Source organism: Atta cephalotes (assembly GCF_000143395.1).
Source record: "Atta cephalotes unplaced genomic scaffold scaffold00002, whole genome shotgun sequence".
In the NCBI taxonomy this organism is placed as follows: Eukaryota; Metazoa; Arthropoda; class Insecta; order Hymenoptera; family Formicidae; genus Atta; species Atta cephalotes.
In genome coordinates, this window is record NW_012130066.1 from 10,638,689 (window position 1) to 10,647,579 (window position 8,891).

The window sequence follows — 8,891 nt, forward strand, 5'->3', positions numbered from 1 at the left end:
ATTTTAAACTATGAGAGTTAGAATATAAAAATTAGTATAATATTAAAGTATAATATTAAAAATTGATAATGATTCTTATTTTTTAAAATTATATATAAGTCATAATACAAATAAATATCATTTTTTGGTATAGGATATTCTTTTGTTACTTGCGTCTAAAATCTCTAGTTGTATTCATATATATTATATATAGTTATAAATAATATAGTTAATCAAATTTAGAAATAATAAGAAAGTAAAAGATTTTTAAAAGATACAAATATTTATCTTAGAAAAAGAGGGGAAAGTTAATATATTTATCAAATAACAGTCCTAATTGTCACATAAATCACAAGTTTCGTAATTCAGCACTAAAACGCAAATAAATGTGAAACGATTGCACTTACCGTTTGTTCCGTTTGGACCTCACACAAGTAGGTCTTTTCGTCGAAATATTTAATCGTTTGTGATCCATGATCAATAATTTCAATCTGTACGAGTTAAATACGTAGAAAAACATCTATCGTTTCAATTCTTCAGTATCATTCACGACCGGATCAACTAACTATTATCACATGGCGATAACGAACCATTCTACCAATTAAATTAACGAAGAGCTCGATTCAACAAAGATTGCATGATTGATGATTTCTCTTCTCTTCAAATAATCGCAAAATTAATTATAATTTCTGCAGTAATCTCGAAATTTTGTTTTCAGTAAATTTCATGAATTTAAATTTCTGATACTGTACACACGTTTATATCATATAATCTCATATATAAATCTCATATATAAAAAGAATTAATTAAGATAATTATTCACTTTAAGGAAAGCACTTCCAATGATCTTGATTTTGAAACATGTTGTCGAAGATACTTTCCTGAGTAATCTCTAAAAAGTTTTAGCTCATTTATTAAAATGTTATTAACAAGAAGGATGGAATTTAATTTAGTCTAAATATTACATTAATAACATATTTGCATTATGCTTTATACGCAACTATATATGCGTGTGTTATCATGATTAAAATGCATATAAAATATAAAATAAGTAAGTCTTTAGAACTTATTTCCTCCGTAAAAGCTGTACCTGCAATTGATCATTCGATAGATAAACTTTCGAAACATCCAACGCTCGATTGTTACGAATTTTGGCAGAAGTATTCTTAAATGATGTTAAATGAATGCTTTTGTAACGATGTATCCCGAAATGCATGTAGCGGCCAGAGGCCTTGTGCAATGATGAAGCGCCGTGCGCTCGCAATTTTTTTAAACTAAAACAAACATAAATTTCAGGGTGATAGCAGCAATAGCAGATATCCACCGAACACTACCGAAGACGAACCGAATATCAGCATCTCCCACGAGCGCGCAGCGACGCTCCACTCGAGATACCGATCAACGGGAATCAGTGATGCACATTTGGTCCCGGACATCTTAAAGAATCAGCTCTACTTTTGCCCCACCAAGTGACGCCGCACTCGGCCAGCTCGGCGCTGAGCGAGCGAAGCAGAGATAGAGGCTATCCTTTTCATCTTCGACATATCAAGAGCGAATAAAACAACAAGAAGAAAAGAAGCAGAAAGCTCTTCTCACTCTAATCACTTGTTTTCGTTTGGAAACAAGTGAAAACCATTGCCAAAATTCGTGACAATTGATGTTGGATGTTTTCAGAAGTTTATCCCAGTCAGTTAATTAAAAAACTTACTTAATGTAAATCAATGTGATTTGGATTAAAATTTTGTGTGAAAAGTTATGAACCCATGCAATACAGCATCACATGGTGAAAGTGAATCCTTGCTTTGCATCGTAAAATGTACATAGATATAGAGAGTTTCACTCCCCCTCCGCCTCCCCCCTTCTCCTATGAAGGAGATTGCAAATGTTTTGCGTTGAAAACTCTAAATCCAAGTTGAACTTTGCTTTGTATAGGTTTACAATTTTTCACTCAAAATGGGATACAATCCAAAACTTATCCAAACTTATGTGCCTTATTTTTTGGTGATGCTTCTTCATAGAAAGGTACGAAGTAGAATCCTATGTTCATATATATACACACTTTATAACAAAATGAAGTTCTATATAGGTTCATAACTTTTCACGTGAAAATGTACTAGGTTGTTGGGAAAGATTGATTGTATTAAATTTTTTTGCGCTCCATGTTACTATTTAATCAGTGAGAATGAAGGCGCCGAACGATTTTGTGTTTGTTTTCAAATTTTCTTAGTGAGCTCGCCAAGAAAACTTCGCAGGCCTTTTTAAATGCAATCATTTCCATAGATATTAGGTGGAAAGATGAGGAATTAGAATTTATTTATAAGGTTGATAGCGCTGTAACTAACATAGATTTGTTTCGTAAGAGATCGGTTGACATCGTGATTTTTATTTGTATCGGCTTGTCCAGCAGAGATGTTTTTTTTACTTTTGTTACAATTTAATATAGTTAATTATTTATCATTATATATATATAAAACATTATTTAAATAATATGGAATGAATATTGGATGAGAATAAATTTAATTAAATAAAGGAATCCTATATTCAGCATAACTAAGAAGTTGAATCATGGATTGATTGAATTAAACAATACATTAAAAACAGCTAATTGGGAGTGCATAGTAATTCCTCTTTGTATGTAAACATAATTCAAAATAAAATGCATTTATAAAGTTACGAATCTCAATTATATACAAATCTATAACATATTTGAGATTGCTATGACTAATGACGAATGAAGATGATCAATTTACATCAAATCGACTAACTGAGGGATTTAGTGATACATGGACTTATTTTGATAGAAATATTCATGAAATACTATGGTTTCGGAGTATATTCTTGAAATGAAGGATGTATAAATGAAACTTGTAATTTTGTAAATGCATTTTATTTTGAATTATGTTTATCTACAAAGAGAAATTACTGTGCATTTGGCTACTTTTAATGTAATGTTCAATTTAATCAGCTCATGTTTCAATTTCTTTATTGATATTGTATCATTGAAGATTAGGTCGAAATTATAATCGTTATATCACATTAGGTCGAAATTATAATCATTATAATTATAATCGTTGATTTATTTACATGTCTTGTACATAAAGTTCGTATATGATATCTAGTTCGTATATGATATCTAAATATTATAATATTAAGGTTCAAATAACCTTAATATTATAATATTTTTTATATCTCAAACATAGCTCCTTAAAAAAATTGGAGAGAGAGAAAAGATACAAGTTTAGAAACACAAAAATTGATTCTTTCATTGAGATCTCTTATTCTTTAAAGTTTGTCCTTAATGTCTTGAAATACTCTGTATATATAAGCTAATGATTATACTTGCATCAACATAAAAAATAATAATCAGTACTACAAATTATCATTATCGTTATTTATATTTTGTAATTCTGCATATCGCGTGACCGAATATAGAATCCTTTTATTTGATAATATTCTTGAGGCTTCCATGGGTGCTTTCTATATAAAGATTATGTGTTTCGCGGGTTTCCTCCGTGTCCAGATCCATTCTTGGAATGTCAACGTTTCGTGAACCTTGCAGTCCACTTCATCAGAGCGAGGAGCAGCCTGTTCCTCTGGACCGTTTCTTTTTATATTATACTTTGTGAAGTGATGAGGAGAAAGAAGAAAATTGTGGGTGGGAAGGAAGGGGCGGAAGGTGGGAGAAATCGATCAGTCTTCCGGTTTTTTTATATTTTATTTATGTTGTAGCCATTATTTCTATGGCTTCTCTATACTTTCTTGGAAAGTATGATGTAATGTTGGTTATTGTATAAATTCTTTTATTTAATTAAATTTATTCTAATCGGTCCAGTCTAATATTTACTCCATATTGCTTAAATAATGTTTTTATAAATATGTAATAATGATAAATAATAATAAATAATTAACTATATTGTAACAAAAGTAAAAAATAATATCTCTGCTGGTCATAAGACGCAAATGGAAATCATGATGTTAGCTGATCCCTTACAGAACAAATCTATGTTAGTTACAGCGATATTAATCTTGTAACTATAAAAGGAATATTTTTGGCAGCTTTCAAAACATAATCCGTGTATGGCTACCTAAAGAAGCTTTTCAACTCGACTGAATATTTGCCACACGAAATTGATGAATGGCAGCTGGAACATATGAACACTTGTAATGTGCTGTTTCAATGGCACTAAAAGAATCTTTTTTTAAAGAGAATCATGACGGATGATGAAAGCTGGATCCTATAATAACGTTAGTCGGAAAAGATCGTGGGGAATCAACAATGCGTCTACACAAGTAGTGGCTAAGCCGAGGCTTTACATAAAGAAAGTTCTTCTCGAGCATTTGAGATCTCTTAAGACTATTGTATATTGAGCGTCTTCAATTAAAGATCATCAACGGTAAAATATAGCCTCCAGTTGGACAAATTGAAAGCTGCACAAAAGCGCCCTGAATTGACTAACAGGCATGGAGTTTTCTTCCATCACCCAGTAAACGAGAATGAATTAAAATAGATTAAAATTTTTGAATGTACTTTAAATCTACGAAAATGGATTAAAATGGATTGATTGGATTGAAATGGATTGAAATGGATTAGATTCGAGCTGAGATGATTCGAACTAATTTAATATTCGAAAAAAACATTTATATTTAAGGCTTATAATTTTATTCTTAAGACATTTATAATAATTATATCTGAAACTATATGAATCTTCTGCGTTACTTGCTGCACTACTTCTTCAATTAATAAGTATGTTATTTATTGTGTATTTTAATTATAACCAGCTAATCTAGCGCATGAAATTATATGGATACAATAAAAAATAATAAAAATATCATCATTTAACAGATATGAAACAGATATAAACAATTTATATTACTATAAGACGACATTGAACATCGGATAAAAATTAAATAACCTGGCCAGTTTCGCGCCACAATCAGAGTAATATTTGGAATGTGCTCAGTTTGATTTGCTAATGTTAATATTGATCATTTATTTTATTTCTAATCAAAGAGAAATAAAGAACATAAATTAATTTTATGTTTGTTAAGTTTTTTGAACTTAATTGGTTTAAAACGAAATGTTTCCTACTCATAATTTTAAATAAATTAAATAGCATTTAGATTTATTTTTAAATAAAAACTTTTTTATTCAATTGGATTAAAAAACTGCATTTCCTATTCACCATTTTGAATTGAGTAGTATTCATGATGCGTACAAAATATCATAATATTATTTTTAGATTGAAAAGCATAGAGATATACTTATATGCTATTCTTATAAATGAATAAAAATGCATTTAAGACTGAAAAGGAATAGACATTTGTTTCATGTAATTCTTATAAATGAATAAAAATGCATTCAGAATTGAAAAGAATTTATTTTAACATTTATGAATATTTTTGAAAATCTGAATTCATTTCAATCCATTCTCGTTTGCTGGAATGATAATGCCAGATCTCACATCGCGACATTCATCCATAAGATAATGGACTTCAAATAGAAAGCTTCTTCTATATTCTCCCGACATTGCCCCGTCTGACTATTAATTATTGTATTTTTTTCTTTCCTCGCGATAAGAAATTAAAGTTCTCAAAATTCACCTTAATCAATTCATCGCGAATGAGAAATCTTCGTTTTGAAGCATTATGTATAATAGCTACCTGAAAAATCAGCCAAGATCATTAAATAAAACATATTTAATTCACTAAAATTATATTTTGATTAAAATATTACATCTCAAATTTCAGATTTAATATAAGATTTAGAGAATGATTCATTTGCACACTGCCAATCACAGCAACTTCTGCGTAGGGAGTTCTTTATTCTTTTTTCTAGCGCTGTGATTTATGCGCAAATGGCTCGTGTGCAATTGATATCCATTCAAAATTTGAAACAAACTTTCCGAATTTAATACATCATATTATTGTTTTAAATATTAAAAAGAATAATTAATTTTATTTATTAATAACTTTTTAATGAATAATGTGCGATGGCTAAAACTTTCTGGAGGTAACAGGAGAGTGTCCTTGATTGATAACATATGACAAGATCAAGGCTAAAGCCGGAACATTTTTGGCGCCCGAGGCAAAAAAATGCGCCCCTTAATAAAAAATATTTTTTTATGACACATAAAATATAATTATAAAAAATAATATTAATTAACAGTAATATATTAATATTCATTTAATACAAACACATGTACAGGAGAGGAGTTATATACATTAGAAACATATAGATTTACATGTTACAAACAAGATATAATTAAAATCACAATGTATTATATTTTATTATTATAATGTAATATTTTTCGTGCGTTCAATCGTATTGATAGTTGCGAAATTATCAAAATTTATCAATACTTTTCACGGGAAAAAATGTTATATATAATTATCTATAAAATGTCAATTTTTTATATAATCATATATAATTATAGTATATTATATAAGTATTATATAAAAGAAAAATCAATACACAATAATTATTTATATCTTTATATAGTCATGTAGCAATCAATACACAGAAAGAAAAAAATTTTCTAATATCATACTTTGTATGTAGAGGTCAAATATAAAGCATGTTTTTTTTGTAAAACAAATCAACATTGATAGATGTATTTATAGTGAGTGAAAGGTAGAGGTATCTATTCACGCCCTACATAGGCCTTATGGCAGTTGTTTCTATAGTCATTATTACGATATTCAAACAAATAGTATCGAATGCTGGAATACTCTTACACTTTCGATAGCATCTGTTCTCTGAATTGTGCACGCAGTTTACACCAAATTTCAATTTTGACTTTAACATTTTTACTCTCCAGAAAACTTGATCAATGTATGAACCAGAACTTGCGCGGTACTCGGTACTATTTATTCGAACATCGAAATTACTACAGTAACAACTGTGACAACTGTTGGAAGACCACATGTACAGGACATAAGCAAACATCTCCACCTAGCACTCAGTGTAAATACATCTCTCTCTATCTACATGATTGATTTATATTCATACAAAAAATAGTATTGTTTATATTTGACCTATGTATAAAATGTGCTGCTAATAAATTTTCTTTTCTCTTAATTTGTATTGATTACGTGGGAATAACAATATGATTAATTATTACGCATTGCTTTTTTTCTTATGTAATTTTGTATAAATACTTATAGTGTTAATTTTTCAATGTTATATTCACACAGAAGGTATCGTTCATATTTGAACCACTTTCCTATGTTATTACAATAAATTTCATTTATTATATAGATAAAATAAGATTTGTTAATAATACTACTTACCAAAAATATTTTTGCTATAACAAATTAATTTGTCATTAAAATAACAGTATCTAATAATTTTGTTGCAACAAACTATATAGCTTCTATAATATATATTTTTTGTTTAATAATAATTTAAATTAGTCAATTCAATGTGATAAATAAATAAAGCTTTTACTAGCAAATATATTCAACAAAATTCTGTATTTTAGTAAAAATAAAAATAAATTTTATTACATTATATTATCAAATAATTGATATCTAATAATAACAAAATTTTTATATCGAATGTAGAAGCAGAAACGTTTTTGTGACAACAAAATTCCTTCTTACCTTGTAAGAACCTTGCTTGCAAATGATCAAAGTAAATATAGTACGTTCCGTAGTAAAGACGAGAATGAGATCTGTCATCATCGAGCCTTAACATGCAATTGATTGTTTCATACATATTGCGTATATGTGCATGCGCTAACAAGATTACCATATACGTTTACCGTTTATCTGTTATAATTCTTATCAATCGCCACTTATTACATTCATAATGCGAGACATTAAATATTATCATTGTACAATGTATTGTACGTTACTATGTTATACTAGATATATAATATTAGCAAAATTCTATATTTATATAATACGAAGATTGTTTGAAAAATTTTGAGCCTCAACATGAAGACGGTATTACTCGTCAAAACCATTCTGGTACTACAATTGTACATGTTTTGCAAGATATCTATGAAAATTGTAGCCATTTTGAACGCTCAGTTGTCGTTTGAGAATCATTTGTGCTATCGATGTCAGTTTTTGTAAAAATAGAAAAAAATCAAGTAAAATGGAATATCGACAATGGCCATTACAAAAATTTACGAATATGCCTCTCCGCGCGTGCTCTCTGAAGAGAGAAACTTTTGAGGCGAACACATAAATGCATAAATGTTGTATCTATGTGCATAAACACTAGTCCACACTGAAGACATGTGAAATGTGACAACAATATGTCCCTGTCGCCACTTGGCGTACGAAAATCAAATTACAAATTTAAACTACTCTAGTTCAGAAACGACACTGCTAGGTCCCTTTATTTTTTTTATTTAAGGTTTCTATAATATTTTTACATTACATATTTATTTAAAAAATTATTTATAGAAGCTTTTCACAAAATATTAAAACGTTACTTCGTTACAAGGCTTGATATAAGAAATAAGATAAAAAAATAAGAAAGAAAATTACATGTTAAAAACTGAAACTTTGAAAGTGAATATCTCCATTTCGACACCGCTAGGTTCTTTGAAATTTTAATCACATATAAATGAAATTATTTTAAACATAATATTTAAATTTCAAAAAAATCTGTAGAAACTCAATTTCTCAGACAAATACCTTAATTAACTATCCACCGTATTCACCAGATCCCCAACGACTTTTTTCTGTTTCCTAGCTCAAAGTTAGGCTTAGGAGGACACAGATTTTCAATCATAAACACTGACATCAACTGGTACAAATGACTCAAACAATAACAACGTCCAAAAATCGCTACAATTTTCATAGGTATCTTGCAAAATATGTACGATTGTCTTTATATTGAGGTTCAAAACTTTTCAAGTCGACCTTCATATTTTTAAGATTAATTCTTCTTTGTTTTA